Source organism: Dipteris shenzhenensis, chromosome 24 (genome assembly GCF_047967505.1).
Source record: "Dipteris shenzhenensis isolate YYH24624 ecotype China chromosome 24, Dip_SZ_1.0, whole genome shotgun sequence".
Classification (NCBI taxonomy): domain Eukaryota; kingdom Viridiplantae; phylum Streptophyta; class Polypodiopsida; order Gleicheniales; family Dipteridaceae; genus Dipteris; species Dipteris shenzhenensis.
The window spans coordinates 51,903,513-51,913,896 of NC_141619.1; positions in this window are offsets into that span (position 1 = coordinate 51,903,513).

Consider the following 10,384-nt stretch of genomic DNA (forward strand, 5'->3'; position numbering starts at 1 on the left):
AAGCCCCCGAATTTGGAATGGGTCCTACAAGGAAATGAAAGGGATTTCCCCTAAAATTGCAGTACATACACCATACCAATTAGGGAAGGATCCAAACCTATGGTACACGGAACCTATTAGACAAATCCCACATATGGAACCCATGTCTATGAAGAGCTAGAAAAGCTACTAGATTCTAGTTTCATTTATGAGATCGAGCATACTGATTGGGTGTCACCAATTGTGATTGTTCCAAAGAAAAGCAAGAAACTTAGAATATGAGTGAATCTCAAGAACATCAACATAGCAACAATTAGAGATCACTACCCCCTACCATCGGAAGTGTATAGCTTCTTGGATGGGTTTAGCGGATACAATCAAGTCCAAATCGTGCCTAAAGATCAAGCAAAGACAACCTTTGGTACTGAATGGGGAATTTTTGCATACAAAGTCATGCCATTTGGATTATGTAATGCCCCATCAACTTTCCAAAGGTTCATGTACACTGCCTTCGAAGCATTCTTGAACAAATTCCTACAAGTCTTCCTTGATGACTTGTGCATACATTCAGGCAAGAAAAATAACTTGAAATGCCTTGAAGAAGTACTAAAGACATGTAGAAAAATTGGAATCTCTTTGAATCCCATCAAATGCTAATTCTTGGTCACACACAAAGTATAGTCTTGGGACACATCATCTCTCGACATGGGATTGCTACTGACATGGATAAAATTGAGATCATTATGGAACTTCCCCCCCCACTAAATGCTAAGGGTGTCCAAGTATTCATGGGCCATGCTAGATACTATAGAAGGTTCATACTTAGGTATGCCATGATTACAAGGCCCCTATACAAGCTCCTAGTCAACTTCAACTGGATGGAAGAATGTTGAACATGCATTTGAGACCCTCAAGTGGAGATTGATCATAGCCGAAGCTCAAGAAATCAAACCAAGTTTGCGGTGTCCTGGTAAGAGGACCAGTATTGCTTTCCTTTTTGGAGTTTGGGAGCAAATCTCTGCAGGTAGCACAACTGGAAAGTGCAAGAGTGCATTGTCTCAGATTGAGATGCCCTTCGCAGTGTGGCGAGAGGGTAGTATATGTTGTGGGAAAGGGCAAAGCCCATGGTGACTATATTTTTTTGATTCGAGGCCATTTTGGGGCCCGTTTTGGAGGCAGAAGTTCTCCACAAGCATTGAGAAAAAGGCCCTGTTTTTGCTGCGCGACCACTGTTCTGCATGTCAGTGAAAAGTTGCCGCAAAAATTGCATCGTATGCTTGTGCACAGAGATATTGGGAGTTATAGAATCATCCTTATTGCTTGTTGATGCAAAATCGTCACTACAAAGTGACTGTGTGGTCAAATACCACTTTCGTCAATTTTGCAAATTTGCCCTTGTGAGACAGAAGCTGTGTTTTTTGCAGTGACAGAATATTTTGCAGTGTTCTATAATGGTGTCTGATTCTCTTTCACAGATTGTCACTGAAAAGCTTGACAAGAACAACTTCCAAGCATGGAAGTTTAGAATGACGAATTTCCTTATGGGAAAAGGCTATTGGGAGTTCATTACAGGAAATGAAGAAGAACCAGTTCTTCCTAATGTTCCCAATCAACAGGAAATGTAGGCATTTAAAGGGTGGCATGAGAGAGCTAGAAAAGTTATGTACTGGCTGTCTATCAGTATTTCAGATTCTATGATTGTGCATATTCAGGATGCAAGTATGCCAAAGAAGGCATGGGATACCTTGGAAAAAATGTACAGCACAAATACACAAGCTAGGAAAATGTAGCTCAAGCAGGAGTTGCACAATGTGTAGAGAGAAAATATGAGCATCAATGACTACCACATGAAGGTGAAGAAAATTGTAGATAAACTTGCTTCCATTGGGTCACCAATGGAAGATGATGATTTAGTTTCTGTGACCTTGAATGGTCTAGGAAAGGATTATACACAGTTCCAGACATCCATTGCCGTCTATGAAAAATTTCCTAATTTTGAGGAGTTGCTTGCTCTTCTAATTTCTGAAGAGCAGAGAAATAGTGGTGCATTTTCTTCGAGAGGAACTTCAAAAGAAACTGTCTTCTACTCAAATGCTAGAAGAGGTAGAGCTAGAGGTAGAGCAGGCCGATCTGGAGGCCGTGGTAGAAATCAGAATATGCAGCAAACTCAAGAAAACCAGTCCTATGGAGGAGGACATGGTAACTCTAGAGGCAGGGGCAGCCAAAGAGGTCGTGGTGGATGGCAGAGAGGCCAAAATGCAAATAGCAATGTTGAATGCTACTACTGTGGTAAAATGGGTCATATGGCTAAAGACTGCTATAAAAAGTAGAATGACGTAATGAATGGAAAATTGCAGCAATGGAATTATGCATCTTCTAGTAGATAGGGTGATGACAGAAATGAGCATCTGTTTATGGTGCAGCACATGACCAATTCTATGACAAGTGCAGAAGAAAGCGGTGATGTGTGGTATGTTGACTCAGGTGTATCAAACCACATGATAGGTCATGCAGAATGGATGCAGAATGCAAGGAAAATGGAAAGACCAGGATTTGTGGAGACTGGTGACGATACCGCACATCCTATTGTGCAGATTGGTAAAATTCCTTTGTCTATGCAGGATGGGAAAAAGAAATACCTATCTGATGTATTTCATGTCCCGAATATCACCAAGAACCTGGTTTTTGTTGGTCAAATGGTTGAGCAGGGCTTGCAGGTTAGATTTAATCCTCATGGATGCTTTGTTGAGGATATGAAAAATAACGGTTGCTTGATAGCAAAAGGAAAGAAGAAGGGCAGGATGTTTACATTGGATGTGGACATGCCTGAATTGAGTGCAGCAATGTTTGCACATGGGACCAATGTAGTTACAGATATTGATATCTGGCATAAACGCATTGGTCATGTTAATGTACAGTGACTTAAATCAATGCAGGCCCAAAATATTGTTGCAGGAAAAATGCATAAGGTATGTGAAGCCTGTCAATTTGAAAAACAGGCAACGAAACCATTTCCTAGAGATGCTCAAGAGAGTAAGAAGCCATTGGAATTAATCCACTCTGATGTGTGGACTACTAAAGCTGCATCTATTGGAGGCTGTCATTATTTTGTCATTTTTATTGATGACTACACTAGAAAAGTTTGGGTGTATTTTATGAAAAAGAAAAGTGAAGTGTTTGGGCATTTCAAAGCTTTTAAAGCTATGGTTGAAAAAGAAACAGGCCTGGAAATAAAATGCCTAAGGTCAGATGGAGGGGGAGAGTACCTCTCAAATGAGTTTACAAGGTTCCTGCAGGAGCATGGTATAAAGTAGCAATATTCATGCAGTCATACCCCATAGCAAAATGGACTTGTAGAAAGGAAAAACAGGCATATTGGAGAGGTATCTCGAGCCATGCTAAATGAAAAAGACCTACTAGATTATTATTGGGCTGAAGTAGTTGTTATAGTAGTTTACGTAATGAACAGGACTCCCACTGCAGCAATACATGACATGACGCCAGAGGAGATGTATACTAGTAGGAAACTAGATATTTCTCATTTGAAAATTTTTGGTTGCATTGCCTATGTTCATGTGCCAGATGAGTTGAGGTCCAAGTTGGATCCAAAAGCTGAGAAGTGCATCTTTATTGGTTATTCTCTACAACAAAAAGGGTATAGATACTATAACCCTTCTACTCGTAAGTTTACAGTGAGCAGAGATTTTGTTTTTGATGAGATGAGCAGCTGGTATAAACCAGTAAATGTGATTGATGATGTAGATGCACAAAATGGTAATGCTACACAGAATTCACAGCAGCAATCACAAAATATTAGTGGACCTATAGTGTCCTCTAGTAGTGGTTCACATACTTCGCCATGGACAGGCATATTGAGATCAAGAGAATCTCCTCAAAGCAATGCAGATAGTGGTATGTAGGTATCACGAAAAGGAAAAGAGAAGATAGATCAGCCCATGTTTGATGTGAATGCAGGTCACTCTTATGTGGATGGTGAATCCAGTGGCTCAGAGTAGAGCATTGGTGATGAGTTGGGTATTCCTTCTCTTGTTACACCTGGAGTAAGGAAGACCAAGTATGTTTTGAGAGCACTTGGAAGTGAGCCTATTTTGTGCAGGTCTACTAGAGCTAGGTATCCTGTGGATAGGCTGAAATATGATGGATTTACAGCCATTCACTATGCCTATATGGTCAAAGTGATACAGGAACCAGAACCCACTTCTTTTGAGCAAACCATGGGAAAAGAAAAATGGGAGAAAGCCATGGATGAAGAAATGGATGCCTTGGAAGCAAATGCTACATGGGAATTGGTGCCTTTGTCTAAAGACAAGAATGCAATTGGCTGTAAGTGGGCTTATAAGGTGAAGCACAATGCAGATGGTTCTGTGAACAGATACAAGGCAAGATTAGTTGTCAAGGGGTATGCACAGACATATGGCATTGATTATGAAGAAACATTCAGTCCAGTTGCAAGGATGGCAACTATAAGAGCAGTCATTGCTATGGCTACATCAAAGGGATGGTCTTTACATCAGATGGATGTAAAGAATGCCTTCTTGCATGGTGATTTACAAGAAGAGGTCTTCATGGAGTAGCCACCAAGTTATGTTCATGCTGTTCATCCTGAATTTGTTTGCAAGTTGAAGAAAGCCTTGTATGGCTTGAAGCAAGCACCTAGAGCATGGTCTGACAAGATAGGACAATATCTTGTCACTATTGGCTTTCAGATTTCCAAGGCAAATTTCTCACTTTATGTGAGAAAAACAGAGAAAGGTATTATGCTGCTTGTCATTTATGTTGATGATTTGATCATCACAGGTGATAGTGATGAAGATATCCTTCATGTGAAAATGCTATTGAAGCAGAAGTTTGAGGTGAAGGATTTGGGAGAGTTGCGCTATTTCTTGGGCATTGAGGTGATTAGATCACCAAGTGGGATACGGCTCTTGCAGAGGCAGTATGGATTGGACATGCTGTCCAAATATGGGATGACAAGTTGTAAGCCTATTTCAATTCCTTTGGAGCAGAATGTGAAGCTAAGCATAGATGCAGGTGAGCTTCTGGAAGACCCTACTATGTACAGATGCATAGTAAGAAGTTTGATTTATATGACTATTACCACGCCAGATTTGAGCTATGCTGTTGGATTGGTAAGTCAGTTTATGCAGGCTCCAAGGAAACCGCATTTGGATGTGGCTAGATGCATACTCAGGTATGTGAAGTCCACATTACAATATGGACTATTTTATGAGACTGGGGTTCAGATACAGTTGCATGGATACACTGATGCTGATTGGGTTGGTAGTATTTCTGATAGACGATCTACAGTGGATATGTGTTCTCTTTTGGGAGTGTTGCAGTCACTTGGAGCAGTAAGAAACAGCCTACAGTTGCCTTATCGAGCACAGAGGCTGAGTACAGGGGTGCAGCAATGGCTGCATGTGAGGTAGCTTGGTTGCATAAGCTACTTTATGATATGCATCAGGGGCCAGTTGTCATTTATTATGACAACATGAGTAGTATACACTTGGCAAATAACCCAGTCTATCATGCTAGAACAAAGCACATTGAGGTGCATTATCACTATGTGCGCGAGAAGGTTTTACTAGGTCTTATTGATTAGGCGCAGAGAAGCTACACAAGTTCAGAGACCTACTTGGTGTGCAGGAATTGGGATTGAGCTCGAGGGGGAGTGTTGAGATATCGAGCTCCACTCGTGTTATGCCAGGGTGACCGTTGTGCATTTATGTCACCGACTTGTTAGCTGCAGATGCGGTTGGTACACCGCCCATGAATAATAGCTGGATGATAGCTATCCTTATGTACTCTAGTTCATGGCTCAGTTAGTATGCCACCTTAGTTAGCTGAGTTTGGTTTGAGACCCACATATAGGGTTCTTCTATTTCTTTATACTAGAGTTCTTTTGGCTTACACAACTAAGAAGAGGAAAACTGTTTTCAGCCTCCACCTTTGTGTGTATTCCCCCATTGTGTATGTGAGAAAGCCACAACTGAGACTCCTTCCTTCTCTCCCACTATCTTCATAGACCACCCCCTAAAATGAAACCAGTGGATGCAAGGAAACTAATTTTAAAAGCTACCCCCTATCAAAAGACAACTATACAAGATGGTGGGCAAGGACTAGGTTCTAAGAAGATGTGTAATGCCACATGAAATCATGCCAATCCTCAGAGAAGTCCATGAAGGTATTGTAGGAGGAAAATTTCAAGGAGAAGCAACAGTAAGAAAAATCCTCTTGGTAGGCTACTGGTGGCCAACACTTTGTTCAGATACCTATGAATATGCAAAAAGGTGTGATGTATGCCAACGAACTACTAAGCTGCAACACTAGGATTTTAGCCCCCTAACAACAGTTGTTGCACAAAAACCATTTGTAAAATGGGGAATTGATTTTGTGGGTCTCATACATCTAGCAACAAAGGGAACACATGCATGCGACATCATTGTGGCCACTGATTACTTCACCAAATGGGCTAAAGCTAAAGTAGTGAGAAAGGTAGATGCTTGAAGCACAACAAAGTTTTTGTTCAAGAATGTAATAACACTCTTAGAATGCCCCATGAAATTGTGTCTGATCAAGGCACACATTTTGTCAATGAGGTTATCTAAGAACTCTTGTCTCGCTTTATGGTGATCCATAGAAAAAGCACACCCTACTACCCACAAGGGAATGGACAAGCCGACGAATCCACCAGCAAAATATTATGCATCATCCTCACCAAGGTGGTAGAACCAAAGTGGTCTAATTGGGAAGATAAACTAAATGCAGCATTATGGGCATATAGAACCACACTCTCAAGGTCAGTACAGGATTTACACCTTTTCAATTGGTGTACAGCCTTGAAGTTGTGGTCCCACTAGAATTTGTAATACCAAGCCTACGCATAGCAGTACAAAAGCACATGGGAGATCATAAGTCCCTCAAAGAAAGAATCTATCAACTGGAGAAGCATACAAAGACTAGATTAGTGGCCTACCATGCCATGATAATAGAAAAGTGAACAAGGAAGGCATGGTTTGATAGAAACCTTAAAGACAAAGACGTTAAGGAGGGTGACCTAGTCTTGCTTTAGAATGCCAAGGTCCATAAAGGAAAGCTCAAATATCTAGGTCAAGGACCTTATAGTATCAAAAATATGAGATCAATTGGAGTTGTGTTGCTAGAAACTCTCGTTGGAGTCCAATTCACCACAACAATCAATGAGAGCTGATTTAAGCGCTACTACATCAACACACAAGCCACTTGGGAACCCCAAATCTCTCCTAGTTAGGACTAGATTGTATCATGAAGCACCCACTTGCATATATACAAATTTGCACATATAGGTAAATTGAATCAATTTGAATCTAGGTCTTAGAGATGATGACTGAGTCCTAGCTGCCTCATGAACTCCCCAGAAACTTAAGCATATAGGAAGAATTCTCGCCTCACTAGTCATGCATAGAGCACTTATATGCTTTGAGCAAAATGAATAAATTGCAAAGTAAATGCCCCAAGAGACATACGCTTGGCTTCACCCACTCACACAAGAAACATGCACTGATGACACATGATTCTCTTGTCACATGGCACTATTGGCACATGGTACTATCAAATTGAAAGCTAACTCATATATGCAATGCTAGGCTAACGTCACTTTGCCAAGATGGGGAAAAGGCTACCACACAATTGGCAAAGCAAAACCATGCCAAATGACACAAGCCTCAACATTGACAACCCTCCTCAAATAACCAACATACAAAAGGACAAGCTCTAAAATCACCAAACCCAGTAGTAATCCAAAAGCAACCATGGATGGTGATTATAGATGGTGATACTGATGCCAAAATTGATGCAACATGCCAAGGGAAAAGGCCACAAGAGCTACAAACTAGGGAGATAAGGTAAGAGGATGCAAAACCATAAGTTATGCGAAATGCAGTGTCAGAATAACTGGATGCCCAAGCCAACAAGGACCTAGATATAGAAAGACCAATACAACTTGTATGGCCATGAGCCTCAATATTCAACATGTCAGATGGTGCATGCAACTTCTTGTGGACTAAGGGCCTAGAAACTTTTATGGAGAAGCTCCAAACCTTCTTACCTACACCTGCTATGACATAACATATCATGCAATTCATAACATCATATCAAAGCAGGGAGTTGGAGAAGGTTGAGTATGGCAAAGTGATGCATAATCAAAATCCTATCCACATCTACCTCAATAGATCAACAATGGAGGTAGCCTTTTCATTACCAAGAAGAATATCCAATGAAACATTTGGTAGCAAGATTTAAAGAAATACAAGACTGGTTTCCACATGGCACAAAGGTAAACGGCAAGGACCAACGTCATGACATCATCCTTGATCCAACAAATAGTGAAGCAGCCAAGTTTGTGGCTGAAATTATAAACCTTAAGGGCACAAGAACACAATCTCTTTCTATCAGAACTCTTACACTACTAAGAAGAGAGAAAGTGCAAGATTGGGTTACTCATATATCCATGATGCTTACAAACTATATATCAAGCAATTACAATGGCAAAATCTACATTGCTCATCTACTCGTCACTATCATTGGATATGAAATACAACAAGAAGAGGTCTTTACACCCCTCTCAGCCCAAGAAATGGAGGAATTTGATGCACTTCTCTCATCCCAAATGGAGATACAACCCACACTCAGTGTGGAAACCATGGAAGGCATACAATGAGAGCAACATCCTGACATTAACAATAGGGAACTATGCCACTAGATAATGCAACTCAGCTTAGAATTGCTACCACATCAACAAGTGTAGCATGAATTAAGGGAAGCAAACCAAGACAGATCAATGACTCAGATTGACTCCACTAGCTGACCAGATAGTATTCCTCTTCAGCCATCACAAGTCAACATTGTTAATGAGACTACAGCTCAATTGCCACAACCATAAATTGTCTCAAATGACTCTCAACAACAGGTTGCACTTCAAGAAAAGGATATGGGAGCCACTTCCCAAATCATACAGCATCACAGTCTGCAACAATGGTCACAACTACTGGCTAGTATGGCCTTAGAAGAGCAATGATGTGAATAGGAAAGACAAATGTTTCCAGCACTACAAACCAAGTTGCATAGTGTAGAGATGGAAAATCTAAGGCTCAAAGAAAGCATGGCAGAACAAATGCAACAACATGTCCTTGTTCAAAATGCTCTAGCTAGCATAGAGTACAACCATAAATTGTCTCGAATGACTCTCAACAACAGGCTGCAATCACTGATCTTGATTGGAGTTCCCTACAAAAGAGGACCCATCCTCAAAGTCCCCTACAAAAGAGGACCCACCCTTGAAGTCCCTGACAAAAGAGGACCCACTTTGAAAGTTCCCTACAAAAGAGGACCCATCCTCAAAGTTCCCTATGAAAGAGGACCCACCCTTGAAGTCCCCTACAAAAGAGGTCCCACCAAGAATTCCCCTACAAAAGAGGTCCTACCAAGAAGTTTTCTACAAACTATGTAGGGATCAATATGTATAGATATCTCTTAATACAAAGAAGCTCCCACTCTTGAGTGGCATTGTGTTCCGTACTACTTTGGTGTTCTTGCACAAATTGTCTCCAAGTATCCATGCTTTCTCATGTGATTATGTGCTAGCATGCTCTCACCCTTTCACTCCTCCATCCTCCTCCTTCCTCTTCCCTCCCCCTCCCTATCTCCTCTTCCCACATTCCTGCTTCTTCCTCCCTCCTCCTCCCTTCCTTCTCCTCCTCCTCCTCCCTCCTCCTCCCTCTCTCCTCCTCTCTCCTCCTCCCTCCTCCTCCTTCCTCCTCCCTCTCCCTCGACCTTGGTACCTCCTCCTAAACCCTGCCTACATGAAGGAGACTAGTTCTCCACTCCTCAACCCTACAACCCTCCCTCAAACTTGGAACTCCTTCTCACCCTAGAACCTCTAGCTAGCCCCGTCAACCCTGCCTCCTTCTAAACCATGCAAACCCCTTTCTTAACCATTGAACTCCCATGGAGGTGAAAAGCTCCACCAATCCATGTGATCAGCTCTTCTTCCTCACCTAATGAATGCAAGAACCACTTTCCATGCTTTATCCTACACCTCTCACCAGAATACGACCCAAGGACCTATGCTACACTTATGCACACCTATGCTACAACGAGTGATGACACGATTGTATGGGACCAAAATCCTCCTACCTTGGAAATGAGAGAAAAAGTGACATCAGATATTGTCATGACACTTTGCAAAGGCTATTCAATGAGAGTATGAAATTCATACTTGAAAAGTTTCATAAGGTTCAATCATGATTTCTACAGTGTACATGCACCTTTTCTCATTTTCAAACATTGTGTAATTTGAAAAACTTGTGCATCTATGCTTATACCACAAGTGTATCTTGCCGATGGT